Raw genomic sequence first — 25,148 nt, forward strand, 5'->3', positions numbered from 1 at the left:
CAACCTGGAGAGACAAACCCCTACATGGCATGTACCACCGTCAGATAGAGGAAGTGGCTGATATCAAGAAATCCTACCAGTGGCTGGATAATGCAGGACTGACAGACAGCACAGAGGCACTAATCATGGCAGCACAAGAACAGGCCATAAGCACAAGAGCCATAGAGGCCAGGATCTACCAGAGTAGATCAGACCCAAGATGCAGACTGTGCAAAGAAGCCCCTGAAACAGTCCAGCACATAGTAGCAGGGTGTAAGATGCTAGCTGGATCAGCGTACATGGAGAGGCACAACCAAGTGGCTGGGATAGTATACAGGAACATCTGCAACCAGTATGGAATAGAAATACCCAAGTCCCAATGGGCCATACCACAGAAGGTGGCTGAGAACAACAGGGCCAAGATTCTGTGGGACTTCAGCTTCCAGACTGACAAACAGATCCTGGCTAACCAACCGGACATAGTGGTGGTGGACAAAGAGCAGAAGAGGGTGGTGGTGATAGATGTGGCGATCCCAGCTGACGCCAACATCAGGAAGAAGGAACATGAGAAACTTGAGAAGTATCAAGGGTTGAAAGAGCAGCTGGAATGGATGTGGAAGGTCAAGGGTTGCGTGGTCCCCGTGGTAGTGGGGGCACTTGGGGCAGTAACCCCCAAACTGGGAGAGTGGCTCCAGCAAATCCCAGGAACAACATCTGAAGCCTCAGTCCAGAAGAGCGCAGTCCTAGGAACATCGAAGATACTGCGCAGAACCCTCAAACTCCCAGGCCTCTGGTAGAGGACCCGAGCTTGAGGATGACATGGATACCACCCCCCCGCCGGGGGTGAGAAGGAGATTTTTTATCTATATAATGTGTGTGTGTGGGGTGGCACGGTGGTGTAGTGGTTAGCGCTGTTGCCTCACAAGGTCCGGGTTCGAGCCCCATGGCCGGCGAGAGCCTTTCTGTGTGGAGTTTGCATGTTCTTCCCATTTCCTCTGGGTGCTCTGGTTTCCCCCACAGTCCAAAGACATGCGGGTTAGGTTAACTGGTGACTCTAAATTGAGTGTGAATGGTTGGCTGTGTCTATGTGTCAGCCCTGTGATGACCTGGCGACTTGTCCAGGGTGTACCCTGCTTTTTGCCCGTCGTCAGCTGGGATAGGCTCCAGCTTGCCTGCGACCCTGTAGAACAGGATAAAGCAGCTAGAGATAATGAGATGAGATATATAGTGTGTATGTATGTATGTATGTACAGGTATATAAACAATTTCTGATACATTATTTTTCCAAGTGGAATTTTTCTTCCATTATTCGGAGGCTCCAGCTGGAAGATGGGATAGCATGCTATAGCATATCTGCGATGATCTGGCGATTTGTCCAGGGTGTACCCCGCCTCTCACCCAAAGTTACTTGGGATAGGGTCCAGCTTGCCTGTGACCATGCACAGGATAAGCAGTTATGGCTAATGGATGAATAGATGGATGCTATAGCATAGTGTGGGACATTTGCATACTGTGGATGTCGTGGATCATCCAGGTACCATTCAACTACTATTAAATGCCTACTGAGTATTAAAACACACTCCATTCCGCTTTTTACGTGCTAATAGTATGTAGGTATGCTTATTCGGGCACAGCCTATTTGTTTGTTCAGCTCGGTGTCCTTTGGGGCCATTATGGAGTCTCAACAAGGCATCAGTTTTGGTGTTCTTGGACCCCAGCTTGAGTTAATGAAGACATTCAGATTCATGATTCTTGGATTCAGTGTCTTTAATAATTTAACGCATTCAAGGTTTCTGTGATCAGTGATGAATAATTTAACGCATTCAAGGTTTCTGTGATCAGTGATGATCAAAACAAAAACTTTTTTTTCAGGTTGTGGCCATGAAATTACTGCTTCTACCTTTGTTTGGTCGAGCTCCACTCACTGAAGCGTGGAAAATTCACATTTCTCCTCTCTGATACATGATTTGTGTATTCTTGCTCAGTGGATAAGATGATCATAAAATCATATGTCATGCCAAGGTCATTCAGGAATTCACAAAAGCCTGGATGATGGAAGGGGCGTTGGTCAGAACATGAGACATTTCTCGACATTCATAGTGCCTGAAAGTAGTAATGAAGGCTCTCACTCATTCCTCTCTGTGATGTGTTATATGAACCTCCTATATGTAACTTTGCAAAGATAGCACTTCTTATCTGTTCGAGAGCTGATGGAACCACTGGCCATCGATACCTGTATTTCACTGTTACTTCAGTCTCTGTCCTTTTTTACCCACAAAGAAGAACCCTGCAGCTGCAGGACAGGTGGAGGGATGAGTGCAGGCCATCATTCATACTAATCTCACTTCATACTAAGGTGAGAGTCACCTCTGCTGACTAGAAGGTGTGATATCACAGGCTGATGAGACACTCATATTTGTTTTGGTTATTTATCCTGTCCATTTAATTGTGTTCTCATTTCCTTTTAATGTCACAGCCAGATGATAAATCATCTTGTAAGACTGAATTGTAACAGTGATTCATTTCTTGTTCACAAGAATAAGTACACACTCTCAGAAATGATTCATGGGGTTAGTAAGTATAGCTCAAAATCAAGAGCTTTTTCTGCATAAAAAATAAGTTTATTATGTGTATGCATTATAATGAGTTGATAATTTAATAAATTGGTCTAAATGAAAATGAATAAAATAGTCTTAACTCAATAATACATGAATTTTCAACAGATATTTCTGCCTTAACTCAACATAGAGGTGTACTGAGTTAGCACAACTTAAAAATCTGTGTCCGTGTTTGTTAAAAGCTGAGTACAAGGCCGACCTGCTCGGACGGAAGCCTACTGGTTAAGGCCCGGTCCCACTGCACTTACGGATGCAAAGAGGATGTAAAACGTAAAAAAATCTTTGCCATCCGTTGGAAAACGCTATGCATCCGTTGTGTACTCATTGCATACGTGCTTCATACGCTCTATCCATCGAGCATCCGTCCACTGTGATTTCATCCGCGCAAAAAGTTTTGAGCTGCACAAAACTTTTAGAACGGATGAACTTTCCACCGTGTACGATGTAAATCCGCGACATATACGAGCAACAAACGTTCTATGTCCGTTATCATCCGTTAAACGTCTGCTGTATCCTCTCTGCATCCTCTGGGCATCCTCGCAACTCATATCCGCTGCAGCTGAAAACGGAAAGAGGGAGGAAAGATAAGGTACATGAAATGTCTATTCATCGTTAGTAGCACGGAAATAGAAAGGATGTAAGCGTATGCATCTCGTATATAAAGTATTCAAAACGGACAAAGCGTTTATATCTGGGATGTATCTCGTATATTTAGGATGTCTGGAGTATGTCTAGAGTATGTAGAAGGACACCTAGCGGACAATCGATATTTTGTGTAAAAAGGGGGAGAAAATCATCTGGATCTCTCGATGTAGCCGCCAGCACGTCTTTCCGCTTTATGCTGACTAGTGGTGTGTCATTCACGAACGAACCATTCTTTTTGAACGAGTCTTTGAAGTGAATGACTAGAACTATTTCGCGCTGCCTCTCGTTCTCGGTCGTTCGCGAATCAGCAGTCTCTGCTCGCTGGCAGCAGGGCGGTCGCTGAATCTCGGTCGTTGGCGAATCAGCAGGATCTGTTCAGTAGCAGAAGGGCGTCCAACTTGCATTTTGATCTGTGCAGAGCAGCGCCACTTTACTTCTTTAAGGGCTATCTGAGCCCTATTATCAGAGCGTTGACACATGCCAGGTCTTTAGTTTACAATTTAGAGCTCTCACTTAGCAATACATTTCAATTCACAGCGAACGAGCTCAGCAGTTCGCGAACGAACGAACAGCCAGCAGCCAGCCTGCCTGCTGCCACACTGGGCTCAGGAGGTTTCTTGCTCGAACAGCTGGAAAAGGTCTCGCGAGACGTGACGTCAATCGAATGTTCGTGCATAACAACCGTTTCCATGTCCATGACCAGGCCAAACAATGAATGATCATGAATGCAGCAGAGAGACATCGCAGGCTACTGTTCGCTGAATACGATGACTTGTAAAGTTGTTTATTCTCTGAAATGAGTGTTGCTGTTAAATAAGCAATTTTTTTTTTTGCTTAATGGGTTTGAGAGAACAACTGCATAGCCGGCAGACCATGGCTCTACTAAAATAAATATAATAAATATAAAAACAGCTTTATTCTCATCTACATTTAATTAACTTTCAGAGCTTTGTTTATGTAGTCTTTTTCAGATAATGTTAGGATAATGTTTTTCTTCCATCTTTTTCTCAAGCACATTGTAATGTATGAAAATCTATTGTGGATGGCACCTCTGCCACCTCTCGTTCACTCAAGATGAACTAAACTTCGGACGACAGCCATTGTTGTGCCGCTTTGGTGTGACGTCATCAAAATGAACGAGTGAACGAACTGAACGAACGAATTTCTTTGCTGAACTGACCGACATGAACGAACTGGCGGAAATGAATCGCCATGTCCCACCAATAATGCTGACGGCGTGCGTGCTGCATCCCTTTATATCCGCGGAGCAGACGCAATTCATACCCCCCGCATGCGCAGTGAACGGTCTGCATCCGATATACATCCGCGCAACATGCCCTTTGTTTCCGTTAGGCATACGTGATGCATCCCCTTCATCCGTTATGCATCCGCTCTTTCTGCTATGCGTCCGCTTCTCAGTTATCACCGGTAACCCCTTCGGAGCTGTCATCCACTTCCATCCGCTTTCATCCGCTAGGCTTCCTATGAACATGCGTTTAACATCCCACGTCCGTTCTTTTCCGTTCTGTTTTCGCAAATTTTCACCAATTTTGTCCATTTCTGGAGCGGATGAAAACGGATAGAGCCACCCCCGAAATTTTGCTCGTCCGCTGTGTCCTTTTTGCATACGTTTTGTGTCCATCGGCCAGTGGGACCGGGCCTTTAAGTGTAAGGACGGTGGATAAAGGGAAAAAGTAATGAAAGCTCAGCCAATCTGGAAGAAAGAAATAGCAGAGGTATGTTTTTGTTTTATTATTACTTAGATATCCAGACTCATTTCAGTAGGTGGCGGTAATGCTTCCAAAAGTTGTTTGCCAACCGTCCTTAAAAAGGAAGAAGAAGACCTGCCCGGACATGTTTAGCGCGAACAGAGCATGCGCATGTCTGTTGGAAGCCCGACTGAGCAGAGCGCAGAGTTGGAGAAACGCGTTTGAGGATAATTTTGACTCGTTTTATTCACAACAGCTAATAACTGCATCAGCAGACAGTACAAGAAAGCGTTTTACACAACACTAGATGCTTTTTCTCGGTCAGTAGTGGTAATGTGTAAGCTAGCAGTAATGGTAGTAATTCGGTCTAACATTAGGCCAAAAAAAGTGTGTTTCAGGTAACATGAAATACTAAAATAGGGTCGGTAGGTCGGAAAAAGTTTTTTTTTCTTAATTTTTTTATTTTGTTCGAAACAATTAACACAAGTGAACATCTTAGAAAATAGTAGGTTGGCACAGAATCTTATTATATATATATATATATATATATATATATATATATATATATATATATATATATTAGAATTAATAAAATGTTCTCCATCTGACAAAAATATTAAAGGCCATAATATAATGAAACTTTAATACTGGTAAAAATTCAGAATTTATAGAATAAGTGTACTAAATAGACGGTGTGTGGGTCTACCTACCTTTGAAGCTTTTTCTGAAATTCTTTCGTTTTTCCCTTTTCTGAACGCGCTGCCTGCATCATGACATCGAATTTTCTTGTGTCTCTACACACTCAGGGATTGGCACTGATTCAAGTTCTACACACCGAAACCGTATCGATCGGATATCAGGAAAAACACTTAATATATCAAATACTGTCATATCAAGACCATCAATATTGTAAAAATCACGATCAGGTGTGCTGGATTCACACTGACACTGTGCTGAAGCCTTCACTCGGACGTTAGATGTAATGTTGTCAATTGGTCCGTGGAAAGCATTAAATAATTGAATAAAAGTTTTTGATAAATCGATCGATGCTAGTTTTCTCAGACCTGATGATGGGTGTGAACATCTGCCAACGGTAATACACAAAACGCATTGACAAGTTTGTGAACTGCCACTGTCAGTGGCCGCCATGATGTTAGTTTATCAGACAACTCACGCGATCGACGTGAATATTGCGAGAGTTTGAGCTATGATGTTCTGCGTGAGATGGCTGCGCCCATGTTTATGCAGGGGGGCTGATAGAAGTGGCGAAAGATTTTACTTTTTATCGTTTCTTTCACAACTTGAATGCATTGAAACAAAGAATTATGACAAACTAACACCGCTTACACTAAAATATCGAGGGAAATTTGTCATAAAAACTTTACGGTCTGCAATTTCGACGCGGAAATTCTCGATCGGTCAGGTTACCAGAAACACACTTTTTTATTTGGCCTTAGTGTTTAAGTTTTGTTTTACAGTGGCAGGTTTTAATTGGCACTGGTTTTCCGTACTTTTAACTTTTGTTTTCTTTCAAATTTATTTAAAATTTGTAGCAGTGTTGAAGTTTTGAGCAGCAATAGCTTCATGGCTAGACCGTTGTAAGTGACTGAGCACACATTCGGTTTGTTAGTCAGCTATTGCAGCAGTAAGCCGTCTTCTTCTTTTGGCTGCTCCTGATTAGGGGTCGGCACAGCGGATCTTTCGTCTCCATCGCTCCCTGTCTTCCGCATCCTTCTCTCCCGCACCTGCCACTTTCATGTCCTCTCTATCTCTCTCTCTCTCTCTCTCTCTCTCTCACCACATCCATGTATCTCCTCTTTGGCCTTCCTCGTTTTCGTGTGCCTGGCAGCTCCAGCCTCAACATTCTCCTCCCAACATGCTCTGCATCTCTTCTCAGGATGTGCCCATACCATCTCAGTCTCATCTCTCTCAGCTTAATTCCCAAGCTCTCCACATGTGCTGCCCCTCTGATGTGCTTGTTCCTTATCCTGTCCAACCTTGTCACTCCTGTCACAATTGCAGCAGTAAGTGCAGAGTCGAAAGTCTAAGGAGCTGCTGACACAATTCTACTCTGCCATCATTCAGTCTGTTCTCTGCTCTTCCATCACTGTTTGGTTTGGATTGGTCACCAAGCAGGACAAGAACAGACTGCAACGGACAATAAGGTCTGCAGAGAAAATTATAGGTGTCAGCCTGCCCTCCATCCAAGACCTGTACCTGTCCAGAGTCAGGAAACGGGCAGGTAACATCTCTGCAGACCCATCACACCCTGGTCACAAATTGTTTAAACTTCTCCCCCCTGGGAGACGCTACAGAACACTGTATGCAAAAACAGCCAGACACAAGAACAGTTTTTTCCCTCAGGCTGTCTCTGTGATGAACAGCTAAAACCGGACTCAAATATCAGTAACGTCAACTGTGAAATATCTGCACGCTCATACCGTCATTCTATGCACACTGTATATTTATATTTACTAAGTCATCCTTGCACTATGCACCATTTTGCACCAAAAGATTTTTAAAAAATCCTTGTCTGTACATATATTTACCCTTCTACATGTACATAGCTTTTTGTTTTGTTTTTTTGTCTACGCTTTTTATCTGTTTGTACTAAGAGAGCTAAGTGAAACCGGAGTCAAATTCCTCGTGTGCGTTCACATACCTGGCAATAAAAGTCATTCTGAAACACCGCGGCGACCGAGCGAATATTGTCGGGACACCACAGGAGTGGTCATACCATTTTTAAACTAGTTGTTATAACAGCACGAGTGTGCAGTTGCCCACTGCCCATTTCTTTGCAGTAGTTTGCGTGCATTGTCTCTTGTTTTTCATCTTAATAGTCAAAAACTGTTAAATAAAATTTACTGTACTTAAGTTGCACAAGTTGTAGCACCACAGCCTTCTGAGTGACCTAAACTCAAGAAATTTAAACAGAACCGCTAGCTTTTAAAATGAAGTGGGCCTGTAAAATTTGCAAATTTGAAACACCAAGAAAGACAGACCTGTTAAAGCATCATCGACTTAGACATGGTCATGGTGGAGAATCTCTCCCTTGTCTTTATTGGGAGTGCTATTGCTCATTTAAAACATGGGGCAGCCTGCGAACCCACCTGTCAAGAAGCCACTCCACCCATGAGACGGTAACATTGCCCACTATACTGTCATTTAAATGTCCATGTTGCCCCTTAAACACTATTTCCACAGAAAGAGAATACTCTGAGCATATTGGCCATCATTTAAAGAAACAGGAAACTGTGTGTTGTGTTTTTGAAAATTGTCCTTTCAAAACAAACATTTATGGAAAATTTGCTTCTCATAGGAGCCGGAAACACACTCCTCACACCAATGATGACTTCAAGCCTGAGCTTTTGAAGAGGTATGTCAATCCCCTAAATGATGCAGGGGACAATCCTGTGGCTGAGGGTGATACTGAGGGTAATGGAATGAGAGAATTGCCTAATTTAATTGAAAAACATGTAGCCCACCTGCTGCTTAAATTGGAAAGCATATTCATTTAAGCTGTCCTCAAATTAAAGAGGAAATGTTGCACTGTTATTTGCAATGTGTTGTTTACATACTGTATAGTCGGTGTACTGTTGAGTTTCTTAACTACACCTAGTTCAAAGTAATGTACTTTTATACAAAAGAACTCAAATCAGTCTCTAGAGCATGCCTGTCAATATGTTCAATCTTTCTGAGACAGTTGTACAGGGCTATTTTATGTTGTAAGTTTCCTGATTTATTTTATGAAGGCTACATTTTTGTGTACTGTTAATGTCAATATACACTCAGTCCTGTTACTGTAAGTGAGATGCTGACTGGTGTTTAAATAAACAGATCATAAAACTGATTTAAATGTGTGATTTATTCTGACTTGGATAAATAAGTTCTTGTACTAAAAAAAAAATAAGGTCCATGCAAATTGTTACATTTCTGAGTAGAATGAAAGGAAAAGAAATGTTAGAATAACTAAAAGGAGTAATTTTAACACAATTAAAATTAAGTCGGTTCAACTTAAATAAGCTTGTAAAGGACAAGGCAAATCATGTTGCTTGTACTAAAGTAGTTGAGTTGGCCTAACTAGAGAAGTCTTGTGGCATGTACTCAATACTAGGTAAGTTGAAATAACTTGAAAACATCCAGGCAAATTGTTACATCAATTTTTTACGTTGAGCCAGCACATCATTTGTTAGAGTGCAGCTGTTTAATGATTCTCAGTTACATTGCTGGTTTTGCACCCACAATGATAGAAGATGGAAGCTGTACTGCTTTTTTACAGTACAGATCACCCAGATGCAGTTAAACATGTTCAAGAGGAAAGTAGTGGATTATCCAATGACATATTACACATCATATAATGATTTCTACTGAGATATGTGAGCAACATAAAAAAATGTATCTTTGGTAAAAAAAACAAACAAAAAACCCCAAACAGTTCAGTTCTAAAGCAATGCTTTTGAATCACATATGCTTTTATCCAGAACTGTTACACTTGTTCTGAAGCAATCCCATCATCCCATAACCAATTATATTTATATCTTTATGACCCCCCCTCCCCCCTTTATTTATTTATTTATTTATTTATTTTTACATTCAACACACTACATTTTAACACAGATTGTTTATCAGCAGGTTGGACTAACCTACCAGTAGAAACCTATTAACAATTCTAGGAAGATGTGGCCTCTTGAGTTTGTCCAAACAAGATCTTAGATCTCAAAGCTACAAATGATCATGTTTGTGATTCTGTCAGCTGACAAGTAAGGCAAGGAGGAAAACACATAGGTTATGTCCATACTTCTATGCTTTAATTCAAATGGCATTTTAAAATGAAAATGATCTCCATCCAGATGAGCATTTTAGCTCTGTATCAGAAATAATCTCCATCCATAATAACACACCTGAAAATGCATTTCACGTGACTATTCCCATACACTGGCCATGTGTGTCTTCTTCTTTAGTGTTCTGCCTGATGGCAGGTCTGTGGCATCCATTCTCTCCATCCTTTTCTATCTTCTGTCTTCCTTTTCATTTCACTGTAGCTGCTTTCCTTGATCACATCCAGCATTCCAAGTCTTTTCTCTCCTCTGGGACTTTTGCCTGTCGTTCTACCTTCAATCACTTCTTTTAATAGTCCGTTTCCTTTTAGGATATGTTCCATCCAGTTTTTCTTTCTACTTATTATCACATAGTTCTATTTTCGTCTACCATATGCAGCACCTCCTCATTGGTCTTCCAGCTGATTTCCCCCATTCATCTCCAAACCCACATTTCAAAAGCTTTCAGCTGTCTTATATCTGCTTTCCTCAAGGGCCAAGTCTCTGCACTATACAGTAATACACTCCACACTAGTGTTTTTACCATTCTTTTCTTTAACTTCATACTCAGACCTTTAGTTAGTTGTTCCTTTCTCTTTGTAAATGCATTATTTGCCATGGCAATTCTTGCTCTTATTTCTTCACATTTTCCATCATCTGTCATTAGTGCTCCTAAGTATTTGAACTTACTTGTTTCACTTTCTCTCTCTCTATGTAGATGTTCAGTGTGCCACCACTGTGTGTCAACACCTTCGTTACGTTTGTTTTCTTGATGTTAATCTTCATGCCCCATCTGTTGGCCACATCATTAAGTGCATTCATGATTCTTTGTAACCCCTCTTCTGATGTTGCTAACATTGCCTGCTCATCAGCAAATCTCACATCTGTTAGTACTCTGCCACCTACCTTAAGTCCATCTAACTCATTTTCAAGCACCTCGTTCATCTTTTTTTTAATTTATTTTTTTTTTTAGCATAGATTGAAAATAACCCTGGCGACAACAAGCAGCCCTGTCTCACTCCTCTGCTTACACTGCTTGGTTGTGATACTTATCCTCCCACTCTTACTCTTGCACTCTGGTCAAGGGATAGTTTCATGATCATTCGTCTATCCTTCCAGTCAATCCCAATTTCTTTTTAATACTCCCATCATTTGGACCCAGTTTACTCTGTCAAAAGCCTTTTCGAAATCAACAAAGCATAGATGTCATTGTCATGTTCTGATGATCTTTCACATACTCTTCTCATAAAACCTATTACTTCTCAAGTCCCACATCCTTTCTTGAACCCAAACTGTATGATCCCAATGTAACTCATTGCTTTTGTTTCTACCCTTCTCTTCAATATACGCAGCATGATCTTAGATGCATGTACAATTAATGCCATCGTTCTGTTAGCTTTGGATTCTAGGGTATTCCTCACCTTCGGTATTGTTACCATCAACAGTTCTGTGAATTCCGTAACCCCTATGAAAATAGGGCGACTAAAAAAGGTGTAGTTGCATGCAAATTTCTATAGAGGGCACATTATGCATCTCAGAGTAGAGCATCTTTCAAGCATGCGCTTCCTCTGCACTCTCTCTTCCACACAGTCTTTTTTCCCGCAAACATGCCTTTAATCAGCTTCTGGTTTCCGGTTTGAAATTATAAAGAACAGAAATTAAATTATGATTTTCATTTCGCTGTACTCAGTTTACCCTCTGCCAGAAATTCAGCTGTGAGCGTGAAAGTGAAGCAGTTTTGTTGAGTTTTTCAGTCATTGGAACTCTGATTGGTTTTTTGAATGACCAGACAGAATCTGGATCCAAGATGGCGAGCCCAGCCCAGTGAGACTGTGGATGATCGTGGAAGCGGTGTGGCCAACTGTGCGATCTGTCCCAGAGAAGGAACCTGACTTGCTGATTCGTTCATCGAGATATCAAATAAGAGTATCCACACTGTTGACTCTACACAGGTAGAATAGTCATAAGAGTACATCCTGTCCACGTTCAAGGAGCTGAAATTTTGGAATCAGTACGCACACACTCGTTTGAGGAACTGAACTCTTTGGAGACAATACACACAACATTCACAGAACTGATTCCTCTTTGGAAATAAACACACACACACACACACACACAAGGGTAAAGGACTGAACTATTTTTTTTTTAGGTTTGCTTATTATTTTCAAGAGCTCTTCCTTTTATTTTATTTTATTTTATTTCATTTCTTGTACGTTTAATGCAGTGTACGTTGCACTATTATTGGGATAAGAAAAAAAATGTCATGTTCAACTCCTTTAACTTTTTGTGTGAGTCTATGTCTCTTCCGAGCTTAGCTAGATGTTTAGTGCTTATTTTACTGGCCCAGGTCTACAAGCACTACAATTCCTTGGCCATTCACCCTTATTGTACATTTCATTACAGAGACTGAGCAGTGGTCGGTTTCCCAAAGCCTCTTAACGCTAAGAGCATCTTAACTAGGAGAGAGAGTGTTCATTGTGCTGCTTGCTTGACTATTTAACGATGATCTTTGTGCTACATTGTTTTTGGGAAACTCGGCACAGTTCTCTTTTTCCCTTGTCTCCTAACTTTTTTAATAGCTGTGCTGGAATTCCATCTATTCCTTCTTTTTTTCTGTTTTTCATGGCTTCAAGTGCTTCTTTAATCTCACTGAGAAGTATTTCTGGCCCTTTCTGGTCTCTGTCTACATTTTCTTCGAGTTCTAGTTTAAAGTCTGGTTCACTGGGCTTTCCATCTTTGTCATATAGTTCTTCAATATATTCTTTCCACCATTCTTTCACTTCTTCTGGATCTATTAGAATTTCTTCTGGATCTATTAGAATTCTTCCATGTGTATCTTCTTGTCATCAGGTGATGGAAACGAGTATTAGTGATCACCAGATTTTTTCTTTCTGCAAAGTTGACTAATTTTTCACTTCTCTCATTTCCCTGACCCAATCCATATTTTCCAGTTATGTTTTTATATGCTTCTTCCCCTACCACTGCATTCCAGTCTCCCATCAGTACTACATTATCTTTCACATTTTCTTCATCAATCAGTGCTTTCAACTGTTCATGAACTTCATCCACATGCTCTTCATCATAATCAGGTGCTGGCATGTATACTTGGAATATGATCAAATCTACTGGCTCAGCTTGGACCTTTACCTTTATCAGTCTGTCATGGCATTGCACTACTTTAGTTACTCTGTGCCGTCTTCTGCTCCAATAAAACAGGTACACCTTTCTGTCCTCCTTTACCTCCAGAGTAAATTACTCACACACCATTGCTCATAAAGTCACCAGAATCTCTCCATCGTATTTCACTTCGACCAAGTATGTTCAGATTATTTATTTTCCTTCCTCTTTTGATATTTTCTAATTTTCCTTTCCTTAGCATTGTTCTTACATTCCACGTTCCTATTTTTAATTTACAAGGGCTTCACTGGATGATGACTTTGGAAGCCTTGCTTCTTCTTTGATTTATGATGCCTTTCAAGGGAATTTACTAAAGTAGTTTCCCACTGCCTTCTTCAGTTGCAGTGTCTTTACAAGAGAGTGATCCTAGCCATTAATCCACTGGGGATTCATCTGTATAGCATCGCTGTACTCTAACCATGAATTACAAGATGTGTAATCTGCTTAGAGTACTATCCACCACCTGCATTCCATGGCTTCATGTGACCCTGATCGGGGAGCTAGATGGGTGCTACACTCTGCTCACAGGTGACCCATGAGGCTAACAGTTAGAAGGAGTGCCTCATACCTCTTTAGATAGACAAGTCTATCCCTGTCACCCAGGGCATGCATGTGTTTTCTGGAAAAGTATCACATGATAGTAGTATGACAGATCAGGGAACGATATGTCATGACAGATAAGACCCAATCATGAAGCAAAAGTAGAGGTCTGCATCATCATAAGCAAACATCTCCATTTTCACTGGGAGTGTTCAAACTAAAACAAGTGTGTTTGAACTGAAAACAAGTTTGACCATTCTCCTTTAACCTCTCTCATCAACAAGGAATTTCTGCCTGAAAATCACATGTCACAGGATGCTATTCTGGTTTTTATGCCATTCTGTGTAAACTGTAGAGACTGTTGCGCACTGTCTTCCCTATCCTCATCCATCAGCCTCCTCTGCCCTCAAACATCTAAACCTAAAATGTCTTCTGGCCTTACTTCTGATCCTTCCACCCATTTTTCTACACTACCCACTCAGGATTCCCATCCTGCTTTGACATATTTTTGTCCATTTGATATGCCATCTATGTTCTATTCTGAATAAAATATGGAATTTTGAAACTTCCACATCATTGCATTCCGTTTTTATTTACAGTTTGTACTTTGTCCCAACTTTTTTGGAATCGGGGTTGTACATCCATCCATCCATCCATCCATCCATTAGCTGTAGCTGCTTATCCTATTCTACAGGGCCGCAGGCAAGCTGGAGCCTATCCCAGCTGACTATGGGCGAGAGGCGGGGTACACCCTGGACAAGTCACCTGGTCATCACAGGGCTGACACATAGAAACAAACAACCATTCACACTCACATTCACACCTATGGTCAGTTTAGAGCCACCAATTAACCTAACCTGCATGTCTTTCGACTGTGGGGGAAACCAGAGGAAACCCACGCAGACACCGGGAGAACATGCAAAACATTTTCAACAGTCACTTGTAAAATATGTTCACCACTCGAAGATAAACTTCATAACTTCACACCACCATGTACAACCCTGATTCCCAAAAAGTTGGGACAAAGTACAAATTGTAAATAAAAACGAAATGCAATGATGTGGAAGTTTCAAAATTCCATATTTTATTCAGCACAGAACATAGATGGCATATCAAATATTTAAACTGAGAAAATGTATCATTTAAAGAGAAAAATTAGGTGATTTTAAATTTCATGACAACAACACATCTCAAAAAAGTTGGGACAAGGCCATGTTTACCACTGTGAGACATCCCCTTTTCTCTTTACAACAGTCTGTAAACGTCTGGGGACTGAGGAGACAAGTTGCTCAAGTTTAGGGATAGGAATGTTAACCCACTCTTATCTAATGTAGGATTCTAGTTGCTCAACTGTCTTGGGTCTTTTTTGTCGTATCTTCCGTTTTATGATGCGCCGAATGTTTTCTGTGGGTGAAAGATCTGGACTGCAGGCTGGCCAGTTCAGTACCCGGACCCTTCTTCTACGCAGCCATGATGCTGTAATTGATGCAGTACGTGGTTTGGCATTGTCATGTTGGAAAATGCAAGGTCTTCCCTGAAAGAGACATCATCTGGATGGAAGCATATGTTGCTCTAGAACCTGGATATACCTTTCAGCATTGATGGTGTCTTTCCCGATGTGTAAGCTGCCCATGCCACACGCACTAATGCAACCCCATACCATCAGAGATGCAGGCTTCTGAACTGAGCGCTGATAACAACTTGGGTCGTTCTTCTCCTCTTTCGTCTGAATGACACAGTGTCCCTGATTTCCATAAAGAACTTCAAATTTTGATTCGTCTGACCACAGAACAGTTTTCCACTTTGCCACAGTCCATTTTAAATTAGCCTTGGCCCAGAGAAGACGTCTGCACTTCTGGATTATGTTTAGGTATGGCTTCTTCTTTGAACTATAGAGTTTTAGCTGGCAACGGCAGATGGCACAGTGAATTGTGTTCACAGATAATGTTCTCTGGAAATATTCCTGAGCCCATTTTGTGATTTCCAATACAGAAGCATGCCTGTATGTGATGCAGTGCCGTCTAAGGGCCGGAAGATCACGGACACCCAGTATGGTTTTCTGGCCTTGACCCTTACGCACAGAGATTCTTCCAGATTCTCTGAATCTTTTGATGATATTATGCACTGTAGATTATGATATGTTCAAACTTTTTGCAATTTTACACTGTCAAACTCCTTTCTGATATTGCTCCACTATTTGTCGGTGCAGAATTAGGGGGATTAGTGATCCTCTTCCCATCTTTACTTCTGAGAGCCGCTGCCAGTCCAAGATCCTCTTTTTATACCCAGTCATGTTAATGACCCATTGCTAATTGACCTAATGAGTTGCAATTTGGTCCTCCAGCTGTTCCTTTTTTGTACCTTTAACTTTTCCAGCCTCTTATTGCCCCGTCCCAACTTTTTTGAGATGTGTTGCTGTCATGAAATTTCAAATGAGCCAATATTTGGCATGAAATTTCAAAATGTCTCACTTTCGACATTTGATATGTTGTCTATGTTCTATTGTGAATACAATATCAGTTTTTGAGATTTGTAAATTATTGCATTCCGTTTTTATTTACAATTTGTACTTTGTCCCAACTTTTTTGGAATCGGGGTTGTAATATCACCCCCCATATATATATATATATATATATATATATATATATATATATATATATATATATATATATATATATATAATGAGAGAGAGAGAAGAGAGAGATACACACTTCACTGTAATCCAGCAAGTGGAAGTGCTGATTTCAGGTGGGGGTACTTCACCATGTTGGTGGCCGGGAGCTGTCGAGCCGCGAACTGGTTTTTTTCTGACAGGAGCAGCAGTAGATGAGCCACCCAATGAGAGGTTGGCCATGAGCTTACTTCTGTGACATGATCAAATAGATTGAGGAAGGCGTCTGGGTCATCCTGTGGCCCCATCTTCACCAGCTGGACAGGCACACTGGCTGCAGGAAAGACCACTGGAGCACCTGCGGACTGGATCCAGCTCCGTATCACCTGCCAGTCTTCTGCCTGGGCTTCGAGCAGAGCCTGGAAGTGCCAGCCCTGATCTACCGTCAGCACAATCAGCGCGTGCTGCTGGTGCTGGATGTCGTCGGCGTGCTTTTGGAGGGACTCTCTGACTGGTTCAAATCCCATGGTGGCGTACGATCCTCAGTCCCAGGTTTCAGCACCAGTGTAACAACTCTTGAACTTATGGGTAAACAGAGAGTAGAATGTTCCTTATGTGTAGGTGGAGCACAGAGGACGGCAGGACAAAGCTTAAAGTACGTAACAGGCTTTATTGCCAGACTTTTCAGTTTAACAATGTTTTCAGCGACACACACACACACGCTGTGTTCTCGTCCTGGGAAGAGCTCTCCTCTGCTCTCCCTCTGTCTCCTTAAATAGGGCACAGTTACTGGGAAGACACACAAACACAAGTTAATTACCGTCAGGTGTAGTGATTCTGCCACTCACCTTCCCTGGCTCCGCCCTCCTGTCACAGACCGGCGCTTGACCACGCCCCCGCTGTCACATACCCCCACCGCCCGACTCAGGCCGGGCGGCCGTCCGGCCCGCAGCCGACTCCCCACCCCCCCTTGGCGGGAGAGGAAGTCTGCCACGACCATCTGCGCCCCCGGCCTGTGGACCACCTTGAAATTGAAGGGTTGGAGTGCCAGATACCAATGGGTGATCCGCGCGTTGGCATCTTTCATGCGGTGGAGCCACTGGAGGGGCGCGTGGTCCGAACAGAGGGTGAAAGGGCGCCGCAGCAGGTAGTAATGGAGGGCGAGGACCGCCCACTTGATTGCTAGACATTCCTTTTCAATAGTGCTGTAGCGCCCCTCACGCACCGACAGCTTCCTGCTAATGTACAGGATGGGGTGGTCCTCCCCCTCCACCTCCTGGGACAAAACCGCCCCCAGCCCTCTGTCCGACGCATCAGTCTGCAACACAAAAGGGAGAGAAAGTCAGGGGAGTGTAATAGTGGCCCCCCACACAGTGCAGCCTTTACCTCAGAGAAAGCCCGCTGGCACTGCTCCGTCCACTGGACCGGGTCTGGTGCCCCCTTTTTAGTGAGGTCAGTCAGCGGGCTGTTGACGTCCGAATAATTAGGTATAAACCTACGATAGTAGCCAGTCAGCCCCAGGAACTGTCTCACCCCCTTTTTGGTCTTGGGCCTCGGGCTGGCCGCAATTGCTGCTGTCTTATTAATTTGGGGACGCACCTGCCCGTTGCCCAAGTGGAAGCCCAGATACCGTACTTCCACCCGCCCAATCGCACACTTCTTCGGGTTGGCAGTGAGACCCGCCCACCAAAGCGACCTAAGGACGGCCCTCAGGTGTTACAAATGCCGCTGCCAGTCGTTACTATAAATGATTATATCATCCAGATATGCGGCCGCGTAGGTGGCATGGGGCCGGAGGACCCTGTCCATCAGCCGCTGAAACGTAGCAGGTGCCCCAAACAGCCCAAAAGGAAGTGTGATGAATTGGTGTAAGCCAAACGGAGTGGAAAAGGCCATTTTTTCCCGGGATAGTGGAGTCAAGGGGATCTGCCAATATCCCTTCGTCAAATCCAGTGTCGAATAAAAGCGAGCTGTGCCTAGTCGATCGAGCAGCTCGTCAATACGAGGCATTGGGTACGCGTCGAATTTAGACACCGCGTTGACTTTTCTATAGTCCACACAGAACCGGACCGACCCGTCGGCCTTGGGGACCAAGACCACCAGGCTGCTCCAGTCACTGTGGGACTCCTCGACGATGCCCATTTCGAGCATGGTCTGAAGTTCTTCCCGAACCACCTTTTTTTTGTGTTCGGGCAGCCTGTAAGGGCGGCTACGCACTACCACCCCCGGGGGTGTCTCTATGTGGTGCTCTATGAGGTTAGTGTGACCGGGCAGGGGCGAGAACACATCCGAAAACTCGGCCTGCAACTGGGCGACCTCCGTGAGTTGGGTCAGGGAGAGGTGGTCTCCACAGGGGACCAGAGAGGTACGTGATGCCAATGTCCCTTTTTGAACCTCCGGCCCCAGCTCCGCCTTCTCCAGAACTACCGACACCAACGCCATGGGGACCTCCTCGTTCCAGAGTTTAAGCAGATTGAGGTGGTAAATCTGTAGCACCCCACCCCTGTCCGTTCGCCTCACCTCATAGTCGATGTCCCCGACTCGCCGTGTGACCTCAAAGGGTCCTTGCCACTTGGCGATCAATTTGGAGCTCGACATGGGCAACAGTACGAGTACCTTATCTCCCGGAGTGAACTCTCTAAGGTGCGTACCCTTGTTGTACAGGCGGGCTTGCCGTTCCTGGGCCTGCTGCAAATTCTCCTGAGTTAGGTGGGTGAGAGTGTGGAGTTTTGCGCGCAGGTCCATAATGTATTGGATTTCGTTTTTGCTTTGTGAAGGTCCCTCCTCCCAATTTTCCCGCAGCACGTCTAGGATGCCGCGTGGCTTATGCCCATATAACAATTCGAATGGGGAGAACCCCGTGGAGGCTTGGGGGACCTCTCGCACTGAGAACAGCAAGGGATCGAGCCACTTATCCCAATTACGTGCGTACTCACTTACGAATTTTTTAATAATATTCTTGAGGGTGCCGTTGAATTGTTCTACTAAACCGTCCGTTTGTGGGTGATACACACTGGTGCGGATCGGCTTAATCCCCAATAACCCATACAGTTCGTGCAGTGTCCGTGACATAAACGTAGTGCCTTGATCAGTCAGAATCTCTTTCGGGATTCCAACTCGGGAGATGACGCAGAAGAGTGCCTCCGCAATACTGCGTGCGGAGATATTGCGCAGAGGCACTGCTTCTGGGTATCCACCAGGACTAATATAAAGCGGTACCCTCGTGCTGACCGATCTAATGGCCCGACGAGATCCATCCCAATTCTTTCGAACGGGGTCTCGATTAGAGGTAGAGGGCGCAAAGGTGCTTTTGGAATGGCCACTGGATTTACTAATTGGCATTCGCGGCATGCCGTATACCACCTACGGACATCGCCGCGAATCCCCGGCCAATAGAATCGGGCCATTATTCGGGCTAGTGTCTTATCCTGCCCTAGGTGTCCAGCCATGGGATTAAAGTGAGCCGCCTGGAATACCAATTCCCGGCGGCTCTTTGGAATTAAAAGCTGTGTGACTCGCTCTTTAGTTTGAGTGTCCTGCGTCACTCGGTATAATCTATCCTTCATAATAGAAAAATAGGGGAAGGACGGGGTGGCGTTCGGCTGGAGCGTTTGACCATCGATTACACTCACTTGGTCAAACGCATGCCGCAGAGTCTCGTCTCGTCTCGTGATTTTTCTAATGGGAAATCCGCGAGGGATTCCCCAACAGAAAGAGGAGGAGCCGGCGGCTCCTCACTCTGTCGCGGAGATGACGTAGACGGCTCTGCCACAGCAGCTCCAGCCAAAGCGACACTGGGACCTCCCCCTGTCAAATGGCAGGACCCACTCTTTACTAGGCGCGTCATTAAACCCCGAAATCCCGGCCAATCAGTCCCCAAAATTATCGAGTGGGTAAGGCGAGGATTAACCGCCGCCTTCACTATAGATTTTTCCCCTCTGAAAAATATGTGGACCGAAACCAAAGGGTAGCTGTGAACATCCCCATGCACACACAACACCTTCACCCCCTGTGCTCCCCCCAATGCCTCGTCTTGCACCAGGCTTTGGCGGATCGAGGTCTGATTGCAACCAGAATCCACCAACGCCTGATATGTAGCCCCTTGGACACTCACCGGTATGCGATACACTCTGGCCCTATCGAGGGCGGCCTCTGGCGCATCGGGGATCCGTACCACCATGCCCACCTCCATTGCTGCGCACTGTTGTTGCAGGTGGCCCGGCTCCCCGCAGCGCCAGCAAACCGGCCCGGGCTTTCCCTCTGCACCGGTGCTCTGGAGCTCACTCACCTGAGGGGGGGGGAGAAACAGACACAGAAGGGAGAAACGGGAGGGCACCACGGGTGCGGCGGGCCGGCTGGGGTGGAGCCGGCCCCCGTCTCCATGGTGGGGGAATGGGGCGAGGACAGGACACAGAAGGGAGGGGAGAAAGAGAGAGAAGAGGAGAGAAGAGAAGACGTCGTCGGCTGTCCTGCCGCCGGAACAGCTGCCAAATGATCCTCTGCCAGTCCTACTGCCTGATCCAGCGACGCCGGGCGGTGGCACTGGACCCACTCCGCGGTTCTGGCTGGTAAGCGGGCGATGAACTGCTCCAGCACCACCTGATCGATGATTCCCTCGGCGTCGCGATCGTCGGCCCTCAGCCACCGCCAGCAGGCGTCCCGGAGCTGCTGGCCGAACGCGAACGGCCGGCCGACTTCCTCCAATCGCAGCGCGCGGAAGCGCTGGCGCTGTTGTTCTGGTGTGCGCCCCACGTGCTGGAGGATGGCCCGGCGGAGGTCCGCGTAGGCCGGTCGGCGGGGAGCTGTAGCGCGGCCAGCTGCACCTCTCCCGTCAGGAGGGGGAGGAGGCACGCCGCGCGCTGCTCCATCAGCCACCCCGAGGCTTCAGCGACCTGTTCAAACAATGTGAGGAATGCCTCGGGGTTGTCCTGCCGGCCCATCTTGGTCACGGTGAGGGGAGACGGGCCCGCGGCCGGGGTGCTGGTGGACCCCGCCAATGCGAGGAGATGCCGGAACGCCTCACGATCTTCCTGCTGGGCCAGCACCAGGGCTTCGAAGCGCCGCTCTTGTTCCTTTCGGAGCGTGACGAGCGCCTGGTGCTGGCTTTGCTGAGCCGTGGCGAGGGCGTGGACCAGGTCGGCGAATGGGGAGGATTCCATGGGGCTGCTGGGTTGGTGCTCCACCTTTCCCGGGTTTCAGCACCACTGTGGAATGTTCCTTATGTGTAGGTGGAGCACAGAGGATGGAAGGACAAAGCTTAAAGAACGTAACAGGCTTTATTGCCAGACTTTTCAGTTTAAGAATGTTTTCAGCGACACACACACACACGCTGTGTTCTCGTCCCGGGAAGAGCGCTCCTCTGCTCTCCCTCTGTCTCCTTAAATAGGGTGCAGTTACTGGGAAGACACACAAACACAGGTTAATTACCGTCAGGTGTAGTGATTCTGCCACTCACCTTCCCTGGCTCCGCCCTCCTGTCACAGACGGGCGCTTGACCACGCCCCCGCTGCCACACAGAGGAACTGGAAACAGGCTTCAGAACAGGTGAGTTCCTTTATTTAGCACATTTTTCAGTGACAGCCCAACACATAAACGTGCACACATGTGGGGTGACGCTGCTCTCTCTCTCGTTCAGCTCAAATTGTCCAGTTGCTTAGTTTGAATGAAAAGGAAACATTGACAGTTTTGTGTGTACTGAGAAATGCTAAGTGTGAGTACATTTGATGATATCACTTTGAAGTACAAACCCAAATCAGAAAAGGTTAGGACCATTTGGAAAATGCAAATACAAATAGAAAGCAATCATTTCTAAATTTACTTTGATTTGTATTACATTCCAGACAGTATGAACCCAAGATATTTCATGTTTTGTCTGTTCAAATTCATTTCATTTCTTCATACATATACAATTAATAATGGATTACTTGAAAGCAGTAAATTTTTGCAGGTTGAGAATCCACTTATGAAATGAGATGAAAAGGACAACACAAACTGTAAATGTAAATTGTTGACTCTTCCAAAAGGCTTTTAGGCCTTATGTATTTTGTCACCACTTCATTCAGTAGAATATTTTTAATATATGGTATATAAATTGGGAATGATGTTATCATGTTTATTTAAAGACTTTATTTGAATATTTTAATATTCTTACAGCATCTGGAGGTTCAGATTGCAGCCAACTACAACAAAATCTGATTGTGTTAATCTGATTGTCAGTTAAAGAAATGAGAGTATTTCAGGCTATATTAACAGAAGATACACCAAATCATTTAAGTAAGTCTATTTTCTGATAAAAACTGGATGTTTATTTCAGTTATTGTTGTTTTTATGTTGGTTCCTCAGTCTTTCATCTTCTCATTTACTGTATCAATAACAAAATCCCACTGATGATTAAAACAGTTTTACATCTGTTGATGCTTACAGTAAATGTTTCCTGGACCAGTTCAAACCGGTCTTGTTAATAATCAATTATGCATATGGCCAAATATACATATCTCAATATTTACTTAAAAGAAAAAGAAAGAGAAGGAAAAGAAATTGAGTGCATGATTTCCCCCATTTCATTTCCATCTAGGTTTCCTTCATGGTGTGTTCTTCTCATGGCTTTAGCAGATTTTCATTGACGTGACCTGTCTGTATTGGTGGATTCATTCTTTAATACTGGAATAAAGTTGAGGAATTGTACAATAAATCAGAACAATTCTTTCCATTCTCCCTGGGGGTCTGTGTGTATTTATCTTTTCACTTGTGTGTATTGTGTATTACTCAGCTATTGTAATATATTATTACAAATTAATAGTAATTTTATTTGTCACATATTTTAGATCTTCATACTTTTTTCCCCTTGTGGGAATATTATACAGAGGATGTAACATTTATACAGATGCTCATTGCATAAGAGTTGACCACACTTACAGGTAATTTACTAGATGAAATCGAACCAATCATAAGTCCTGACAGGACTGTGAGCGGGTAAGAGGTTACATTCCACCCAGCTAAGCTTGCTAGGTTAGTGTTTTCAAGCAACATTGGGAGAAATGATACACTATATATACATCCACATGTTGTTTGTATTTATCTCATTTTTTAAAATATATTGTAAGAAAAATCTTTTTGATCCTGATAGCACCAATGAGATTTGTAATTTGTGCGGAGCTAAATTTCCTGTTAGCAATAAAGGACACAATGTTGTAGGTTCAACACACCAACACACGAAAACATTTGAAAGCTGAGAACTGTTTTACTCTCAGACTGACTTGTCAGGAGACAGAATCACAAACATGACCATTTGTAGCTTTTGGATGTCAGATTTGTTTTTACAACTCAAGTGGCCACATCTTCTAAGCATTGTTAAAATGTTTCTACTGATATGTTAGTAGAACCTGCTGATATACAAGGTCTATTTAAAATTGTAGTCCTGTTGTATGTTCAAAAAATAAAATGTTTCATAAAGATATGTGATTATGGGAATACTTCATAACTAGTGTCACATTTCAAGATAAAAGCATCTGGCAAATAAGCTATTGTAAATATGCATAATCCAGAACAATTTGCTGTTTTTTATTCTTTTTAAAAATTTCATCAAAGATTAAACTTTTTATGTTGCTCAGCTATCTCAGTAGAAATCATTAGATGGTGTGTCATACATAATTAGATAATACACTGCTTTCTTCTCAAAGTTTTTCAAAAGCATCTGTACAGTTTGTACTTGTTAAAAATAAATAAATAAATAAACTATAGCTTCCATCTCAGCTACTAAACCAGCAATGTAACTGATAAATTATAGGATATTCTTATTTCCTGTACTTTTTCTCGTGAACAGGAAATAAATCACTGTCATAACTGAGTGTTACAAGATGATTTATCATCAGGCTGTGACATAAAAGGGAAATGGGAACACAATGAAATGAACAGGATAAATACCCAAAACAGAAGATTTTCTCATCAGTCTGTGATATCACACCAATGAGTCAGCAGAGGTCAGTCTCACCTTAGTTTTAAGGGAGAGATTAGTATTGGTGATGGCCTACACTCATCCCTCCACCTGTCCTGCAGAGACTGCAGTAACATTGAAATACAGGTATCGATGGCCTATGGTTCCATCAGCTCTCGAACAGATGAGAAGTGCGAATGCGGAAGAAAATACCTTCTGTAGACAATCAGAGTACCTCACGTCTACACAGTTCTACTCCAACATGCAAGAGGTTTATTTCCAAGAGCAGCCAGAGAGCAATCATTTTAGTTTTACATACCATTATATAGGTAAAAATGCATAATAATGTTCAGTTGATTGGTTACAAAGAGACAAAAAAAAACTTACTGCACATTGGTAGAATAAACATTAGATTTAAATGGATTACCATAAAATGATACTAAATTATCATAGAGAAGCAGGAAACAACCCATCGTTGGTCACCAAGTGATGTCATCTTAACACTGAGAGATATGATTACACATGTATTTTCAGCCCAATTAGAGGTGAAAACATCACGATCAGTCCCGACTACATTATATCTTCCTTTGATATCTTCCAAATGTAACAGATGTAAAGTCATGGTCTCTAGAAGTAAAATCCCCTCCACACAGCTGCACCCTCTCAAGATGAAAAAGACTCTACAAAATCATAATAAGCTTTTCTGCAACCGGGGTTACATCAAGTCTCATTACATAAGATTAATTTCACTGAATGAGAGAAAAGAAAGAAGACTGAAAAAGGTGAAATAATGTATGAAAATAAATGAAACAAGTGTTGCCAGGTAAAATAAACCTCGTCTGGCAGCACTTATTTTGTACCTATATGTTGATAATGGTAATTTCTCAATCATCAGCTGTCAGGTTATAGTCCTATGAAAATCCATGACCTTGAGTTTGATATTTCAGTCATTCAAGGTCAAAGGTCATGGTGGCAACTCATATGAGTTGTGCTGGTATGAGTGTATCTGACACAGCTATGTTGCTGTAATTTAATAACACTGTCAGTTTTGGGTTATGAACTGTGTGGGAACAAAAATATTCTGTATTTTGTGTTTTATAACCTGACGCTGGGCGGCAT

This window comes from Neoarius graeffei, chromosome 3 (assembly GCF_027579695.1).
Source record: "Neoarius graeffei isolate fNeoGra1 chromosome 3, fNeoGra1.pri, whole genome shotgun sequence".
NCBI lineage: Eukaryota > Metazoa > Chordata > Actinopteri > Siluriformes > Ariidae > Neoarius > Neoarius graeffei.